Raw genomic sequence first — 8,557 nt, forward strand, 5'->3', positions numbered from 1 at the left:
ACAATTAAAAATGTACTACATTTCTGTCACAATGTTTTTATTTTAAGCCTCTTATTAAGGTCAAATTCTACTGAAAAACAATAAAAGACGTTTGTTGTGCATGTCTCTTGTATTTCCTGAAAACAGTCTCTTGTGTAATCAAAACTGCATGGCCAAAACAAGCTTGCCCTGAGGACTTTCTTTTACAAATCAGCACTGTCTGAGGATGTCTTTTTAAGTACTGTAAAGTCATTCAGATGTGGGGTCAGAGTTCTGACCGTGCCATTAAAACACAGGCAGAGATATAGTGCTCTCATTTAACTGCTCTGCTGCATCATATATCATCCCACTGCCACCGAGCTGCATTAGAGAGGATCTTTGATTTTTACTTTTAGAGCAACATAAATCAAATGCAAGGCAAGGTCTGCCAGTGACATCCTGTATTGGTCCTCACTGAATGGGATGCAGAGGGTTTGTTGACTGAGGTCAGGAGAACTAAACCAAACAAACCACAGTTGCAAATGAACAAAGTAAAGACTGTATACACACATATCTGTCCAAACACAGAATTGTTAATTTAACCCTTGAATGCATGAATGTTTCGCCAATCATAATTACATATTCAGGTCTGTATAGCGACCCGGATCTATCTAACACGGATGGATCTCTACCAGTCATAATAATGTAAAACTCTACTGATATTAGAGTAACAACATATTTTGTTACCTTTTGGAGCTTGGAATGGTTCAGTTTGAGCAGATGTTGTGTACCATCATCACTGTTCTCATCAGAGCTCATTTCCCAGAACATTCAGCATCTGGCTCATATTCGCCATCTCAAATAAATTCTCAAAACTATCATTATTCAACATCTTCAAAATGAATATTTTGATCGCTGACAGCTTCCTCAACAGATCCACCATCAAGCGACAGTGACACTAATATTTGATTGCGTTTAGTACTTGCTCTGCAGTACCATTTCAAGTTTTGCTGATGATACTTCCTATTCTTTTGTTTTCTGCCTGCTTTAACTATGAGTGAAACGAAACGTCACTTCATCATTGTGTATCAGACATGGCCACCTTGTGGAATAAAGGTCAATTGCACTTATTCAGTCATCAAAGATTTAATTATACACTGTTACACACCTCGGGTCGTTAGCAACCCTATACATTTTTTTTTTTTTTTAATGAACGGGGAAACAGACATCTTTTATAATTTTTATTTAGTTTTTCTTGGTGTATTGTATTAAACAAATGAATGAGGAGGAGGGTAGTGAATGACTTCCCGGGTCACTAAAAACCTGAGGTATGCGTTTAAGGGTTAAACTAACTTTAATCAAGTAGAACTGGTTAATTTTAATGAAATGTAATGTAATGGTTTCAGGAAATGTAAGTTTTATCAAATCTTATTCTATTGCTCATTGATTGATTTCTGCAAATAAGTCTGTTACTTTGCTCAGTTCATTCTGTTCAGAACATTAAAATACTCAAAAGGCCGTAACTAGTCAGATGTGTCTCCTTGTTTTTGTGCTTGTGCAATGATGTCAGGGCAAACATTAAGGAGGCAACTGTCTCATTACCCAGACCTCTTTGGTCTTCCCCACCTCAGAGCAATCTTGTCAAGCAGGATCTGAAACGAAAAGGGACATCTGCCAGCAGGACACCCACCCTCCCTACAGCTCACAGGAGGGTGTATTTGAGCCACATGTCCATCAGTCCTGTTGTGAAGATTTCATTTAATCTCCTCCTGCCCGCTCTCCGCCACTGTTTTGAGAGGTGCTGTCCTCTACTTTGATCTATGATGAACAGATGACCTTTTTCCCAAGTCAGATGTCTGGCTCTGTAACATCATGTTCTAACAGTGTGTCAAAACAGCATGGCTCACCTTCTCCAACTCCGGTTATTTGTCTCGGATAGACTCACAAATCTGTTTTGAAGAGATGGTGAGGTGAATGCGTTGGAGATGGCAGCACCTGGGTGTATTATAAATGTTAAAAACAGAGCGAAAGTGATGATGTTGATTAAAGCAAACTAGAGAAAGTATCTGCAAATACTGCTTTAAGCAATTCATTCTGACTCAGTATTGATCAGGCAGAGAGATTACAAGCCTAGGAAGTGTTGATCAATGACACAATCAGGATGTTATTCTTAACCCTGCAATAATTCAGTGTAACTGCAGTAGGTTGTTAAATGAAAACAGTATTGCCTCCATTACAACAGTATGAAACTTTTTTAGGAACAATTGTGTAGAAAAGTCCAATTATGAATGTTTAAAACCAAAAATGTTGGTTTCATATGTTATATTAGAATAATATTTGGGTAATTCAATGCTAAAACTTGTTAAAGCTGATGGATAAACAAATAAGCACAATGAAATCACGCTAGGATACATTAAAGCACATTTTAGCTCTATAATGATTGTAATCTAATGTAATGTAAATGTAATGTAATGTAATTTATGGTTGAACTGTGTTCTCAGGACAGTGTTTATATTGCACATTTATATTGGAGCAAGTTGTCACATGTGTTCAAATCTTTACATGTTGTTTTGGTCTTGCATATCATTTCATGTTTTGCTGAAATCTCAAAAATTATGTTTTCATATCATAATCTCATTGTGACAACTTACCCCATAGTGTGGCAACATGCTCCATTATCACAAAGCGTCAACACGTCTGAAGTGCTTTTCCCCATAGGGGTGAATTATTTTGAACACGGTAAAGAATAGTTGTATTTCCACTAACAAAAGCCTTAACCTTGCCAATTGATCGGAAAGGAATGATACGATAAGATTTCACAACGAGAATCGCTCGACACGATGGTGAAAAAGTCTTTTTTTTGCCCCTATAATGGTGAAAATGTTTATTAGACTTTTGGAAGCCAATACTTTTAAGGTGCTCATAGATATAAAATAAACCTAGCCTGATAAATATTCACTAAATATTCCAATATAGTGTTACAATATACCCTGGTCTCGCAAGACATTTAATTAAGGCAGTTATCACTGAGATATCACCACGTTCACATTTCCACTAATCCAACTTCCTCTCTTGGATGACAGCATAGGCACGGTCATAGGCCGCTCTGAATAGATAATTAAGTCTTGATCTTAAAATATAAATGTACAGATGGGGCTTATGACAAAAATGGAAATTTTTCACCTTTAACCACCATTAGTTTGACAGTGACGCAGTTTCCCCTCAGTGCGAGAATACAGTGGGCCGAGTTCAGTCAGGTGAGAGGTGACAGGGCCGTATGGTGGATCTCCTGCCACTGACAGGCTGTCATTTGGAGATGTGTGCCATGTGGCTGTCTCTCAGCCTGTCTTTGAGCTGAAGGATGACCCCTCCTGCTCACTGGGGCTTCACCGGCCATGCCATTCCTGTCTCTCAGCTTACACGTCTGACAGGAGACATGACGTCCGAGACACATCGACTCCATCTTCAGGTAGGCCTGTCCTGCGTTTTCTCTGATAGTTCAGGCAGGGAGAGAAAATGAGAGAAAGTGTATGTGTCTCATTCTTCCTGTAAGAAGCCTATAAAAGAGGTTATGGCATTATTCTTATAAATGTACAGGTATTATATGTCTTTCAAACTAGTCTGAAGATTGAGAGACGGCTCAAGGTTGAATGTTTTGATTGAGGTGAAAGGCGTACTTAATATGATCTGGAGGATATTTTCACCAAAAATCCATCATCTGTGACTTAAATGCATTTTTGCAATTAACTGTCCCTCCTGATGGAGTAATTTAACTTGATTTGTGGCTGTCGGGAGGAGCACAAAATGTGTATCAATACTCCAATAACAAACAAATGAATCACAAACATAATTTGTTCACACAGTTAAGTAAACCCTAAAAAGCACATCCAAGGACATGCATGGATTTTATCATAATTATATGTCATGTACACTCTTAGAACAAAGGTTAAAGGGGTTCTATATAGAACCCTAGGGTTCTTGACTCAATTTTAATTTAATTAATGCCAAAAAAGTTCTATATAAGGATAGATGTCTTAAATAATTGCATACTACTTCCATGTTTAATGATTTATTTCAGTTTTTTTCTAGTGATAAAGTATGTTTAATTCATAAAATTTTATCAAAACAAAAAATGAATTAATCATTTTATGGGAACACCTAAACAGTTCTATAAGAACCTGATAGAACCCTTTAAGGTTCTATAGAGCCTTTTCTTCTAAGAGTGTTTACAAGAGTAATTATACAAGTATATAAGTATACAAGTATATAACTTGGCATACTTATTCAGTTGTAATCGAAATTATTCAACCACCATTTCAAATCAGGTTTATTGGCAAAATGTACAGACTTTCAGCTGTTTGCAATGAACAAATCAAGCAGAAGTAATTTAAATAGCTCAACACAACAAATGTTTCAAGTGGTTTTCCCAAATTCAACTGAAAATGCAACTTAATGACTTCTGCAGTCTCAAAATTATTCAACCCCCTGAATAGAATCCCTCACAACAGCACAAATCTGCAAAACAGGTGTTGTCTCAAGCACACCTGATGCAACTAATCAAGGGCTTCATTAGTTGCACCAGGAGTGCTTTTGCTAGAACACATGAAATATCTGACCTGGCTAGGTTTGTTGAGTGCCACGTTTGACTGCATGTTAGAAAAATGGCTACATCAACAGAATGGTCCAAAAAGTTGAGAGAAGATATCATCGCCCTTCGCAAACAAGGAACAGGACAGAAAAAGATAGCTAAGGCACTAAATGCTCCTAGACACCGTTGGAAGCATAGTTCGCAAGTTCAAAGTTAAAGGAATAGTGGAACTACCTGGACAGGGCAAAACCCTCAAGTGACTGCAAAAGACCTGCAGCAAGACTTGGTGGCAAAAGGCACTGAGGATTCAGCTGCACAGTAAGACACGTACTAAACGCATGCCAGAACTCCAAGATGTACACCACTACTGACCCAAAAGCACAAGAAAAGTCAGCTCCAGTTTGCTCAAAATGATATAAATAAGCCATAGAAGTTTTGGAATTCTGTTCTGTGGAGTGATGAAACAAAACTGGAACATTCCGGCCCTATGGATCAGCGTTATGTCTGGAGAAAGAAGAATGAAGAATATGCTGAAAAGAACCCTCTGCCTACAGTTAAGCATGGTGGTGGCTCGGTGATGCTCTGGGGCTGCTTTGCATCCTCTGGCACTGGAAACCTGCAGCGTGTGGAAGGCAAGATGGATTCATTGAAGTATCAGGAAATACTTGGAGAAAACGTCATGCCGTCAGTGAGGAAGCTGAAGCTTGGGCGTCATTGGACCTTCCAACAGGACAATGATCCGAAGCATAGCCTTACCTCAAATTCCACCAAGGCTTGGTTGCAGAAGAAGTCCTGGAAGATTCTACAGTGGCCATCACAGTCACCTGACTTGAACCCGATAGAAAATCTCTGGTGGGATTTGAAGAAGGCAGTTGCAGCACGCAAACCCAAGAATATTACTGAACTGGAGGCCATTGCTCAGGAGGAATGGGCTAAGATTCCTCAGAAATCTGGTTATACATCTTGTTTGCAGTAGGTCATAACAGCAAAAGGGTGTTCTACTAAGTACTAAATAAGCTTGCCATGAAGGGGTTGAATAATTTTAAGACTGCGGAAGTCATTAAAAGTAGCATTTTCAGTTGAATTTGGGGAAACCAATTGAAACATTTGTTGTGTTGAGCTATTTCATTTAGTTTTGTTTGATTTGTTTCATTGCAAACAGCTGAAAGTCTGCAAATTTTGCCAATAAACCTGATTTGAAAGGGGGGTTAAATAATTTTGATTACAACTATATTTGGGTATTGGATTCTATTGTATTGGTCAATAGAACATAATAATAAAAGACTGGACAGATTCATGTGACATTCCTTTCCCCACATACTGTATCCTCAAATTAATACCCATCTCAAACTCAATCTACTCATCCACTTATTGAGAACTTCCTGAGAGCATTCTGACCTGCTGCATCACAGTCTGGTATGACAGCTGCACATCCTCAGACCGGAAAGCCCTTCAGCGGGTAGTCAGAACTGCCCAGCGCGTCACTGGACTCGGCTACTTGCCATCGAAGACCTCAACAACCGTCGCTGTCGGCAAAGAGCTCTCCAGATCATCAGGGATTCCATCCACCGCAGCTACAGTCTGTTTTCTTCCCTGCCATCTGGAAGCCACATAGACACATACAAACACGGACCGCGAGGCTAAAGAACATTTTCTTCCCTTGAGGTGTTGCATAAGCTAAACTCTGATATCTTTTTCATTGTCATCTGACTTGCTCTAACAAATCCTCTATACAAACCCAATACCAAACCACTGAATACTGATGATTTATTTCACAACTATTGCAAAACAAAATATTTTATAACAATGATACTGTGTGTTGCATAAAATCACACAGACACACATTTTTCATATATTGCATAGATGCATTTTCATCCCACTTTTTAACTCTTATTGTGTTTTTATATAGAACCCTAGGGTTCTTGACTTGATTTTAAAGAACACTTCATGCCAAAAAGGTTCTATATGGAGAAATGTCTTAAATGATTACATAATACTTTCATGTTTAAAGTTTAATTCATAAAATGTAATACAAAATGAACAAAATCCATAAAATTATTCCATGATGGGAACCCCTAAAAGGTTATATGAAGTGCCCCGCCTGGCCTGACAGAACCCTTTGAGGTTCTATAAAACATTTTCTTCTAAGAGTGTTGCAAGGGTAAAGGAATAACAACAAGAAGTTTTTTGTTGCAAAGAATTGTTGCTAAACGCTTTTGAAATGGAATTAATCATTTTAGAGACAAAAGTGGATCTGTTTTGCTTTGCATATGGCCCTAGAGCAACAGCAATGAAAAAGAAAACAGAGGAAGTGCTCTTCATTAGACAATCTGTCTCTGAAATGAAGTGTTTTTTAGACTGTCTAAAGACTATATTCAATGATGAAGACACAAAAGCAAATGGGTTAAGAATAAACAGGAAAAGAAGATCATACAGGAAATCTCAGTTTATAAACTAGCCTACAAACTAGAATTAGTATAACCACTGTTACAAAGTGCAATGTAATAGAATTAATTTCTACACTATATATATATTAGCCTAAAAACATATGAAGCACTATATACACGAAGCTCGTGGTAAATTAAACATTAATGTGACAAATTATTAATCATCATGAACAAAATTAATGCAGAGTGAGATAGTCAAACAGGGAGTCTTTTTTTTTTAAAGATGTAAGCACATTGTCCTCCCCTGCTGCAATATCAGAGTGTAGCTGGACATATTTGCATGCTCAGCGCTGTGTGTCTGCAGTAATTCATCATTGGTCTCTGAGGTATTGAAAGCATCAGCATCCGTCAGCAAGCTTATGTCAATGGCTTTGTTTTTAAAAGAACAAAAGAATTATTTCTCATCAGTACACCACTTATTTTTAAATAGCTTGTGTTATGTGTCTCCAAAAATATCAACTGCAGTAGAGAAAAAAAAAAAAGCCACACCTAATGGCCAGCAAGATCACAATATTGACAAAATAATTAGAAAAATAATCAATGGCTAAACTGCAAAACCATTTAATGAGATTGTAGCCTATGTCCAGTGCAGCAAAAAAAAATTGCTAAAAAACATCTGCTCTAAACTCTAATACAATCAGAATAGAATACACAAATGCCAATGTCCAGTACCATGAGTTACTGAATTATATAAACTGGTCACTTATAATGTATAGGCTTCAAGACCACATAATGTATGCTCTATAACCCTAATCAAAGAGTTATAGATATAAACATACTGGCATACACTAATACTCTAATATCTAAAATGCATGTTTCAGTCATTTCTCAGTCATTCTACCGTTAAATCACAATTAAATAGGCCACAAGCACACTGATATAGCATGCACTGTTACTATAGGCCCATATAGACTACTGCTAACTTATTGTGTAGTCATAGGCCTATATGCTGTAAAATCATAATACCAAAGAGTTACATGCCTAACACATTCACACGTTAATCTTTACTGAATCTAGGGCAGTTAACTAACTTTAACTTTTAGCTTTTTATGGTGATCAGGAGGGGACATTTTGTTGTGACCACGACATATTAACTTGTGGGAGCATGTGTTTGGGTGGATGGGACAAAATAAAAACAACCTGATTCTAAAAAATAGAATTGTAATATAAGCACATATTGTTGCAGTAGTAAGCCTACATCATATTAATATTTCCATCAAAGGGTTGTGCAATAAAGTAGCTATGACGATTGTATGACCTTATTATGAAATCTAACCATGTCATTTTCCTCACTTTCAGGGTCAACTTCCTGTTTAGGACCTGCACCGCCCACCTACATGACGTCACATCAACGATGGCATCCGCAAAAAAATTAAAAATAAATAAATTTCACTCATTGGGCGAGAAAATAAACTTTGTAGTTATACTGTCCCATTTTACCTTATGTCTCATTTACCCTTAATTAACTTTGTGTTTAATCTAAGCTACCAGAGAATGTGTTTTTGGTGTAAAGGCCCGAGTCATGCCAATGTCGTGGCCATGACCACACCCCTTATGTAAATAT

The sequence above is a fragment of the Rutilus rutilus genome, assembly GCF_951802725.1.
Source record: "Rutilus rutilus genome assembly, chromosome: 5".
Classification (NCBI taxonomy): domain Eukaryota; kingdom Metazoa; phylum Chordata; class Actinopteri; order Cypriniformes; family Leuciscidae; genus Rutilus; species Rutilus rutilus.